Below are 10,828 nucleotides of genomic sequence, written 5' to 3' on the forward strand. Positions count from 1 at the left end.
AACACGACTTGGGGGTAATCATTAGCGAAGACATGAAGTCTGCCAATCAAGTGGAGAAAGCTTCATCCAGGGCCAGACAAATCATGGGCTGTATCTGTAGATGTTTCGTCAGCCGTAAGACCGAGGTGATAATGCCGCTGTACAGATCCATGGTAAGACCCCATCTGGAATACTGTGTACAATTCTGGAGACCACATTACCAAAAGGATGTGCTGAGAGTTGAGTCGGTTCAGCGTATGGCCACCAGGATGGTCACAGGACTCAAGGACCTTCCATATGAGGAACGGCTGGGCAAGTTACAGCTATACTCACTTGAGGAACGCAGAGAGAGAGGAGACATGATTGAGACGTTCAAATATGTCACGGGCCATATCAAAGCAGAAGAAGATCTCTTTTTTTCTTAAAGGACCCACGGCAACCAGAGGGCATCCGTTGAGAATCAGGGGAGTGAAATTCCATGGCGACACCAGAAAATATTTCTTCACCGAAAGGGTGGTTGATCGCTGGAATAATATTCCGCAACAGGTAATTGAGGCCAGCAGCGTGCCAGACTTTAGGAAAAGATGGAGATTGGCATGTGGGATCACTTCATGGGCGTAGTTAGGGGGTGGGTCATTAGTGTGGGCAGACTAGATGGGCCGTGGCCCTTTTCTGCCGTCATTTTCTATGTTTCTATGTTTAGTTAGTTCTCAGCTTAAAGTAATTAGTTATAGTGATTAGATTATACATTTATGGATGTAATTGATTACTGATTACAGTTAACCTGCTTAGAGAAACTAATTGCTTTTCCTTTATCAAGAATATTTATGGGGAAAAAAATCTTAAGGTATCCATCTTATACACAACCCCAGTGTGAATATTGCATAACTTCATCCCTTAATGCTTATTTCAAGGACATCTGACCAACTCAAGCCAACCACAACCTCTGCCTTATCATGTCATGTTGTGCTAGTTACGCTTCAAAAGTTATCACAGTTACTGGGATAGTGAATTAGTAATTAACTACATCATTAATCTCTGCAAGAAAGTAATTACTGTAGCTACATTAACTAATTACAAGTAACTCAATATCACAGAACACTGCAAATGGCTTTATAGCAGGCGTGTCAAACATGTGGCCCGTGGGGAATTTCTCTGCACCCCTTCATCATAGTATCTAGATTGTAAACAATTTTTATTGACATGTAAAGAACCAGCAGAAATGAAGAAAACAACAAGTGCCCGAACAGAAGAAACAGAGGCAATAGCTGCATAACCAAGTGCAGCATGACAAAAACATGTGTCAGTTATACCCACCCAGAAGCTCCAACTTCCCCTAGTTCCCCCCTACCCGCACACCTTACTCACCATCCCTCCTCCTCCCCTCCCCCCCCCCAATGGAGAGGAATGCAAGGACAGGAAGGAGAAAATTTGCAGACCAAATTCCCCCCAGGGTCTGGACTCTGATGACCCCAGGGCACTTAAATAACCAAGGCATCCCCTCCAAGAACAGTCCCCCCCCCCAACTCAGAGCAGAGAGATGCCAGGATCCAGAACCAGCCAGGAGAGAGCACCCTTAAGCCAGGGTATTAAGAAGAAGGCTACGTCCCCTAGGAGACAAGGAACGTAAATAGGGGTTTCATCATAGTATCTATTGTGCATTCTAAATTTAACATCTAGTTAATTACATAATGTAAATTTGGCTCCAAAGGGGAGAATTGGGGAGAATGGGGAGGATTGGGGAGAATTGGGGGACAAATATTTTAGTGCGGCTCATTGATGAATGCGCAGCTGTTGTAGTAGCTCATCATTAGTCATGAGTTTATGATACCTAATTTTTAGGGTGACGGGACAAATGCGCGCCGACAAAAGAGCGCCGACAATTCAGCGCAAGACTTCAGCGCGCCGCAGGAAAACCTTCTTTTAAAGGGCTCCAACGGGGGGGGGGGAACCCCTCACTCTACTTAATAGGGATCGCGCTGCCTCGCGCTGCCGTGTTGGGGGTGAGGTGGGGGGTGTAACCCCCCACATGGGGTTACAACCCCCAACCCTCCCCCCAATGCCAGCGCGATCCCTATTAAGTAAATGGGGGGGGGGTTCCCCACCAACACCCCCCGTCGGAGCCCTTTAAAAGAAGGTTTTCCTTGCTTGCTGAAGTCTTGCGCTGAATTGGCGCTCGTTTGTCAGCGCGCGTTTGTCTCGTGCACTTAAGACTATGAACTGATTTTTTAGGGATTAAGGTTTGATGGGCTCACTGATTTTGTGGTATAATTTACGATATCACATTTATTGTGGACCAGTCACTCCAGTGAGCATGCAGTAATGTGTTTCTTTCATGACAGGGAAAAGCTTTGTGCTTGTGCTCCGCTGCCTCATGGACCTAGCTCAAAGATCCCGTTTGGAAGAATGACAGCTAACAGCTCACGTGACTGGTTTTCTCAGCAGTGTGTTTGATTTATTTTGGACTGTTTGAGACCAGAAAAAATTGTTTCCATATATTACTGTTTGGGGGGGGGGGATGCTGATCTTATTAGCTTGACGGGGTTTTTTTATGAGCAAGAGAATTTTCCTCCCTTTATTTTGAGGTTTTTGGGTTTTGCTCAGTATTTTCCAGTCTAATCTGGCCAATGATAGTAGTGCTGTACTCTATAAGAGCACCACATTTGCAACCTTGAGTTGGGCTGGTGGTTTTTGAGTCTTTGAGGCTACGTTTATGATTGTAATAAATGATTGCTCCCCTAATTAGTAATATTTTATGAATCCAGTTTTGTAAGCCAGCTGTATTTTGGTTTAGTGAGGGAAAAGCTTCAACCATTTCCAACCTAATTTTATTGTAGTACATTGTATTTGATATATCATTGGCTACTGTTATCTTTTAGAAGTCAATTTAAAATGCATAAGGCATATTATGAACATCAGCCACCTTATCTAAACTCTTTAATTATTCCATGTACGTTCTCAAGGGTGTTAAGATCACTGCAAGATAATAGATTGGTCTTGACTTGACTGTCAAGGGTAAAGTGGGAGTTAACTCGTAATACAACATGTGAGCTTTTGGCTTTTTTTTTTGCTGGCCACAGTCTTATGGAATGCTCTTCTAAAGGAAATTCAAGCTGAATTCTTGAATGAGTATTTTAGGCTTTCCTGTTAAATTTGATGGAGTTTTGTTTTTTTAAACTATATTGAAGTATTTATAGTAAACTGCTTAGATCTGCATAAGTTGAGTGGTATATCAAGTTTTAATAAAGCATAAACATATAGAACACATACATCTAGGGTTGAACAACCACACGTGGTCCAGTTTATTTTAAAACAATTGATAAAAATTATTTTTAAAAATCTACAGTTATGGGGCAGTTTTCTAAGTTGTATATATGGTGCAAAGTCCACTAATACTTCTATCACAAGGCTTTGCACCAGTTTTCAAGGACAAATAAGAGTATGTTTTCCCTTGAAAACTGTCCCCTGGACCTAGGGTAGGTGCTAAACATGTTGGGGTCCAAGGCTGAAGTTTAGAAAGATATCCCAAACCCCACTGGTAGGGTGTGCTTTCTTCAGCTTCAAGTGGGCTTTCCCCAGTGCCTGGACCTAACCCAGACATGGGCAATTCCGGTCCTCGAAGGCCGGAATCCAATTGGGTTTTCAGGATTTCCCCAATGAATATGCATGAGATCTATTTGCATACACTGCTTTCAATGCATGTTCAGTGGGGAAATCCTGAAAACCCAATTGGATTCCAGCCCTTGAGGACTAAAACAATCTAAAACAATAAAGACTTTAGCTTTTTCTGAAATACTGCCTGCATATGGAAAAGGAGAGCAAAGAATGAAAAACACAGAGGACTTTAATAGATGGCTCAGAGCCTGGTGTCATCAAGAAGGCTTCAGGTACATAGGAGGATGGGGAAATACATGGAAGGACAAGAAGCTATATTGCACTGATGGGCTACATATTACTACAGCAGGAAAAAGAAACCTTGCAGAGAAATTTAGACAATATTTTTCTAAGCATTTAAACTAGAAGGTGGGGGTGGTGTATGTACGAAGGACAATTATAGAGACCACCCCCGGCAAAAGAAAAGATGTGATAGTAGTAAAGGCTGCAACATAAGCAATATCAGCAACTCATTTCTTAGTATTGCAACGGAAAGTGAAACGACACAAAAATCCATACGAAAAAGGAGATTATCGCTGAAAAATAGCTGGAAAGCGATGACCACAAATGCTCGCAGTCTAAGCAACAAAGTTCATGATCTGCAAGCCCTGATATTAGAGGCAGATCTAGATATTGTTGCTATCACAGAGACATGGTTCAGTGAATCACATGGATGGGATGCAAACATACCGGGATATAATCTTTTTAGGAAGGACAGAGATGGTCATGAAGGTGGAGGAGTAGCTCTCTATGTAAAGATCAATATCCAAGCGACCGAAATGCAAGGGACCTGGGGAGAGGAAGAAGCGATATGGATTGCTCTGAAAAGAGAAGATGGAACTTCTATCTACGTGGGTGTAGTCTACAGACCTCCGACTCAATCGCAGCAAATTGATAAGGATCTGATTGTGGATATCCAAAAGTTTGGAAGGAAAGAGGAAGTTCTGCTGTTGGGAGATTTCAACCTGCCGGATGCGGACTGGAATGTTCCGTCTGCGGAATCGGAAAGAAGTAGGGAGATTGTGGATGCCTTTCAAGAGGCTCTGCTCAGACAAATGGTGACGGAACCCACAAGGGAAAAAGCGATATTGGATCTGGTCCTCACAAATGGAGAGAGTATCTCTAATGTTCGAGTGGGTGCTCACCTGGGTAGTAGCGATCATCAAACGGTTTGGTTTGATATAACGGCTAAAGTGGAGAGCGGCCGCACGATACTTAAAGTCCTAGATTTCAAACGTACGGACTTTAATGCAATGGGAAAGTACCTGAAGAAAGAGCTGTTAGGATGGGAGGACATAAGAGAAGTGGAAAGACAGTGGTCTAAGCTGAAAGGAGCGATAAAAATGGCTACGGACCTTTATGTGAAGAAAATCAATAAAAACAAAAGAAAAAGGAAGCCGATATGGTTCTCCAACCTAGTGGCTGAGAAAATAAAGGCGAAAGAGTTGGCGTTCATGAAATATAAAAAACCCAAGAAGAGGAGAGCAGAAAGGACTACAGGGTGAAACTGAAAGAAGCCAAGAGAGAGATACGTTTGGCGAAGGCACAGGCGGAAGAACAAATGGCTAAAAATGTAAAAAAGGGAGATAAAAATTTTTTCAGATATATTAGTGAAAGGAGGAAGATAAAAAATGGAATTGCTAGGCTAAAAGATGCTGGGAACAAATATGTGGAGAGTGATGAGGAGAAAGCAAATGTGCTAAACAAATACTTCTGTTCTGTGTTCACAGAAGAAAATCCTGGAGAAGGACCGAGATTGTCCGGCAAAGTTACACGAGAAAATGGAGTAGATTCTGCGCCATTCACGGAGGAGGGTGTTTATGAGCAACTTGAAAAACTGAAGGTGGACAAAGCGATGGGACCAGACGGGATCCATCCCAGGATACTAAGGGAACTCAGAGAGGTTCTGGCGAGTCCTATTAAAGACTTGTTCAACAAATCTCTGGAGACGGGAGTGATTCCTGGGGATTGGAGGAGAGCGGATGTGGTCCCTATTCATAAAAGTGGTCACAGGGATGAAGCAGGAAACTACAGGCCGGTGAGCCTCACTTCAGTTGTTGGAAAAATAATGGAAGTGTTGCTGAAAGAAAGGATAGTGTATTTCCTTGAATCTAATGGGTTACAGGATCCGAGGCAACATGGCTTTACAAAAGGTAAATCGTGCCAAACGAACCTGATTGAATTTTTTGATTGGGTGACCAGAGAGCTGGATCGAGGACATATGCTAGATGTAATTTACTTGGATTTCAGCAAAGCCTTTGATACAGTTCCTCATAGGAGGCTGTTGAACAAACTTGAAGGGCTGAAGTTAGGACCCAAACTGGTGAACTGGGTCAGAAACTGGCTGTCGGACAGACGCCAGAGGGTGGTGGTTAATGGAAGTCGCTTGAAGGAAGGAAAGGTGACTAGTGGAGTCCCTCAGGGTTCGGTGCTGGGGCCAATCCTGTTCAATATGTATGTAAGTGACATTGCTGAAGGATTAGAAGGAAAAGTGTGCCTTTTTGCAGATGATACCAAGATTTGTAACAGAGTAGACACCGAAGAGGGAGTGGAAAATATGAAAAAGGATCTGCAAAAGTTAGAGGAATGGTCTAATGCCTGGCAACTAAAATTCAATGCAAAGAATGCAGAGTAATGCATTTGGGGATTAATAATAGGAAGGAACCGTATATGCTGGGAGGAGAGAAGCTGATATGCACGGACGGGGAGAGGGACCTTGGGGTGATAGTGTCCGAAGATCTAAAGGCGAAAAAACAGTGTGACAAGACAGTGGCTGCTGCCAGAAGGATTCTGGGCTGTATAAAGAGAGGCGTAGTCAGTAGAAGGAAGAAGGTGTTGATGCCCCTGTACAGATCATTGGTGAGGCCCCACTTGGAGTATTGTGTTCAGTTTTGGAGACCGTATCTGGCGAAAGACGTAAGAAGACTTGAGGCGGTCCAGAGGAGGGCGACGAAAATGATAGGAGGCTTGCGCCAGAAGACGTATGAGGAGAGACTGGAAGCCCTGAATATGTATACCCTAGAGGAAAGGAGAGACAGGGGAGATATGATTCAGACGTTCAAATACTTAAAGGGTATTAACATAGAACAAAATCTTTTCCAGAGAAAGGAAAATGGTAAAACCAGAGGACATAATTTGAGGTTGAGGGGTGGTAGATTCAGGGGCAATGTTAGGAAATTCTACTTTACGGAGAGGGTGGTGGATGCCTGGAATGCGCTCCCGAGAGAGGTGGTGGAGAGTAAAACTGTGACTGAGTTCAAAGAAGCGTGGGATGAACACAGAAGATTTAGAATCAGAAAATAATATTAAATATTGAACTAGGCCAGTTACTGGGCAGACTTGCACGGTCTGTGTCTGTGTATGGCCGTTTGGTGGAGGATGGGCAGGGGAGGGCTTCAATGGCTGGGAGGGTGTAGATGGGCTGGAGTAAGTCTTAACAGAGATTTTGGCAGTTGGAACCCAAGCACAGTACCGGGTAAAGCTTTGGATTCTCGCCCAGAAATAGCTAAGAAGAAAAAAAAAAAAAATTTAAATTGAATCAGGTTGGGCAGACTGGATGGACCATTCGGGTCTTTATCTGCCGTCATCTACTATGTTACTATGTTACTATGTATGTTACTACAAACATTACAGGACATTCAATTCAATTCAATTCAATTTAATTTAATTCTTATATACCGCTAATAACCGTGAGGTTTCTAAGCGGTTTACAAAAATGAATGCATTAAAAGATACAATAAATAAAAATAAATAAGATAGGTACTTGGAAACTCCCTTACTGTCCCAAAGGCTCACAATCTAACTAAAGTACCTGAAGAGACAATTTATGAAAAATAAAGATAAAATATAAACACAGAGATAGATATAGAGATAGAAATGAATATTTCACCAAGTAATGAATAAATAAATTTAAAGATAGAATTAAAAATAAATAAGTAAAATAAATAAAAAATAGAGATAAAAAATAAGTATCAAGAGAAATAAAAAATATATATTTAAAGTATCCTCTCCTGCTGGATCGGTTAGTGCTAAGGTTTTGGCTTTGCGTTTGGCTAAAGCTCTCCCAAACAGGATTCGTCGCAAAGAGACATTCTTCTAATAACACTAGATTGGCTTTTCATTCTCTAAATTTGACAAAAAACATGAATGATCCGGCTTTTTTGATCTCTTTGGATGCAGAAAAAGCCTTTGATCGAGTGGAACGGACTTTTATGTATCAGACTTTAGAGTGGTTTGGTATAGGTTCTGGTTTTATTCAAATGATTCGGACATTGTATAGCTCTCCTGGTGCAAGGTTCTATATGAACAATAATGGGCCAATCGTTGTCTTTGCCACTCCTGAAAATCAGCTCATGTCACTCCTTTGCTGAAAAAAAAAATGTCACTTGCTTTCCATTGAGTTCCAAAGAAAGTTTAGAATCTTGTTTCTACCCTTTAAGTTTTTCAGACAGGATTTCTGCCATTTTAACAACAACTATTCTAATCTAATCTAATTTCCATTTTATATACCGGATCGTTCCAGCAAGGACTCGAGCCAGTTAACAAAGTTTAAAAGAATATAATATTAAATAATAATAAAGGTAATAATTTTTTTTTCAATAAATTAGATCAGTCTTCTGAAAGAGATAAGTTTTCAGATTTTTCCTATTTGAGTCCTGAGTTTGGAGTTCTTGGGCAATTGCCTATTTGCAACAAATGTGTTTTTCTGTTATCGTTTAATGTCAGGAATGATTGTTGTTCTTTCCTATCTTGTTGATATAGTTCTTTTCGATTTTACGTTGCTTAGTCTGTAAACCACTTTGATCTGCGTGTCAGTGAAAGTGATATAGCAAGTTCATCAATAAAGATAAAGAATAAAGATATTTTCTGCTTTCATTACACCTACAATCTTCTGAGCCACTGAGCTGCGATCCTTTTTTTTACTAAAACTAAAGGACCATTCCAGAAATTTGAAAATGGAATACTGATTCCTTTTCTACTGTGGCATGAGTGAGAACTCAAGGAGTGTGTTCTTGGGGTGCTGTGATCCTAGCTTACCTGATCTTTCTTTTTGGGGAGCTGTGATCCTAGCTCATCTGAACAATCTCTCTGCTTCTGGGATGCCATGATTCTAGCATCCAAGTCTGTCTCTTTCTGAAGTGCTGTGATTCTCTAGTTTACTTGATCTGTCTCTCTCCTTCTGGGGTGCTGGGATCCTAGCTCTCCTGCTCTGTCTCTATCTCTTTTTGGGGTGCTGTGATCATAGCTCCCCTAGTCTGATCTCTCTCTTTCTGGGTTTTGTGATGCTAGCTCATCTGATCTGTCTCTCTTCTTTTGGGGTGTTGTGATCCTAGCTTTCTCCCCCTCCCTTTTCTCTCTTTATGGGGCACTGTTAACCTAGCTCCCCTGGTCTGTCTCTCTCTTTTGGATTTTGTGATCCAGCTCACCTGCTATGTCTCTCTCTTTCTGGGGTGCTGTGATCCTAGCTCCCCCAGTCTGTCTTTGTCTTTCTAGAGTGCAGTGGTCCTAGTTTCCCTGGTTGGTCTCTCTTTTTTTGGGGTGCTGTAATCCTAGCTTCCCTGGCCAGTCTCTTCCTTTCTTGGGTGCTGCGTTCCTAACTTCCTTGATTTGTCTCTCTGGGCTTTAATGCACGGAATAGCGTGTGCTAGACCTTAACGCCAGCATTGAGCTGGCGTTAGTTCTAGAAGTGTAGCATGGGGTGTAGCGTGCGGTAATTTCCTTCGTGCACCTTAGTAAAAGGAGCCCTCTGTTTCTAGGGTCCTGGCTTCTCTAGTTATTATGTAGTTTTCTAAAGAATTATATTTCTGGCCACAGTCTGTGTTTGTAGTACTTTAACTATCATTAATATGTGAAATCCATTTCTGATAGATTTCCTAATACCAAGAAAATATACAAATGGAGAAAGCTGTTGAGTGAAGACTGACTGTATGTAGAAGTAAATTCTGTTCTCTGCTCAGGGGAATTCTCTGCTTTCATATTTTAAGCAATTTTCCTGGCATGTCAAGAGGGGGCTGGGAATGGGGGCGCATCATTTCCATCTCCCTCTTAACTATCAAATTTTTTTTTTTTTTTTCTTGCCAACCTCAGAATCATAAGAGGAAAATATGTGGATACAGTTCTGCCTATCCCTCCCGATCACACGCAGAATAACGTAAAAAATAGCCCTCATAACCTTCAAAGTCAGAGCTTCAAATATGCCAGTCAGGTTGATTTTTGGGCTGAAAAAATTCGATCATGTAACACCTTCTTATCGACTTCTGCATTGGCTGCCGATGGAGGCGTGTATGAAATTTTAATTTGGCTGTTTTTGTTTTAAGGTTTTATTTGGGTTAGCTCCTAAATATATATCTGACCTTTTTCTTTTTCAACCAATAGACACAAGAGAAGCTCACACTTGAATTTTCTTTCCCCACCGGTGAGAGGATGTAAACGTAAAAACTATCATCAACATCTTTTTTCGTATCAGGCAGCATTATGGGGTAAAGATTTGGAAAAATTGCTTTTGCTTACTAATAAAAATTAATAATAATAATAACAGTTTGTATATCGCAAGACCGTGAAGTTCTATGCGGTTTACAATGATTAAAAGATGGTACAAATTGAGTGGACTTAACAGAGTTAAAAGCTAGTGATTAACAGCTCTAGGGATCAGTAATACTTATGAGGAATTTAGGACACACCTAAAAACATATTTGTTCTTGAAGCACTTAGGTAGCTGATTTGCAAAATCTTATACAATAACTGATCTTTAAGGTTTTTAGTTACTAGTTTTTAACGTTGTAAGTTTTACTCAATTTGTAGTATTTTTAACTATTGTAAACCACATAGAACGTTACGGTCCTGCGATATATAAACTTTTATTATTATTATAAAATCCCTGAGATCAAATGAACACCTATTATCCATCCCCTCCTTGACAGTTATTAATACTAGACGCACGGACATCTTTTCGGTTACAGCCCCTCAAAGCTGGAACTTCCCATCTGTCTACAAGAGGAAACCTCATTCGAAAGATTTAGAGCTCCTTTTACGAAGCCGCGTTAGCGGTTTAACGCGCATAATAGCGCGTGCTAATTTGCCGGACGCACTAGCCACTACCGCCTCCTCTTGAGCAAGCGATAGTTTTTCGGCTAAAAATGTACGTGCGATAAAGCTAACGCGGCTTCGTAAAAGGAGCCCTTAAATGTTCATTGAA

This window comes from Geotrypetes seraphini, chromosome 6 (assembly GCF_902459505.1).
Source record: "Geotrypetes seraphini chromosome 6, aGeoSer1.1, whole genome shotgun sequence".
In the NCBI taxonomy this organism is placed as follows: domain Eukaryota; kingdom Metazoa; phylum Chordata; class Amphibia; order Gymnophiona; family Dermophiidae; genus Geotrypetes; species Geotrypetes seraphini.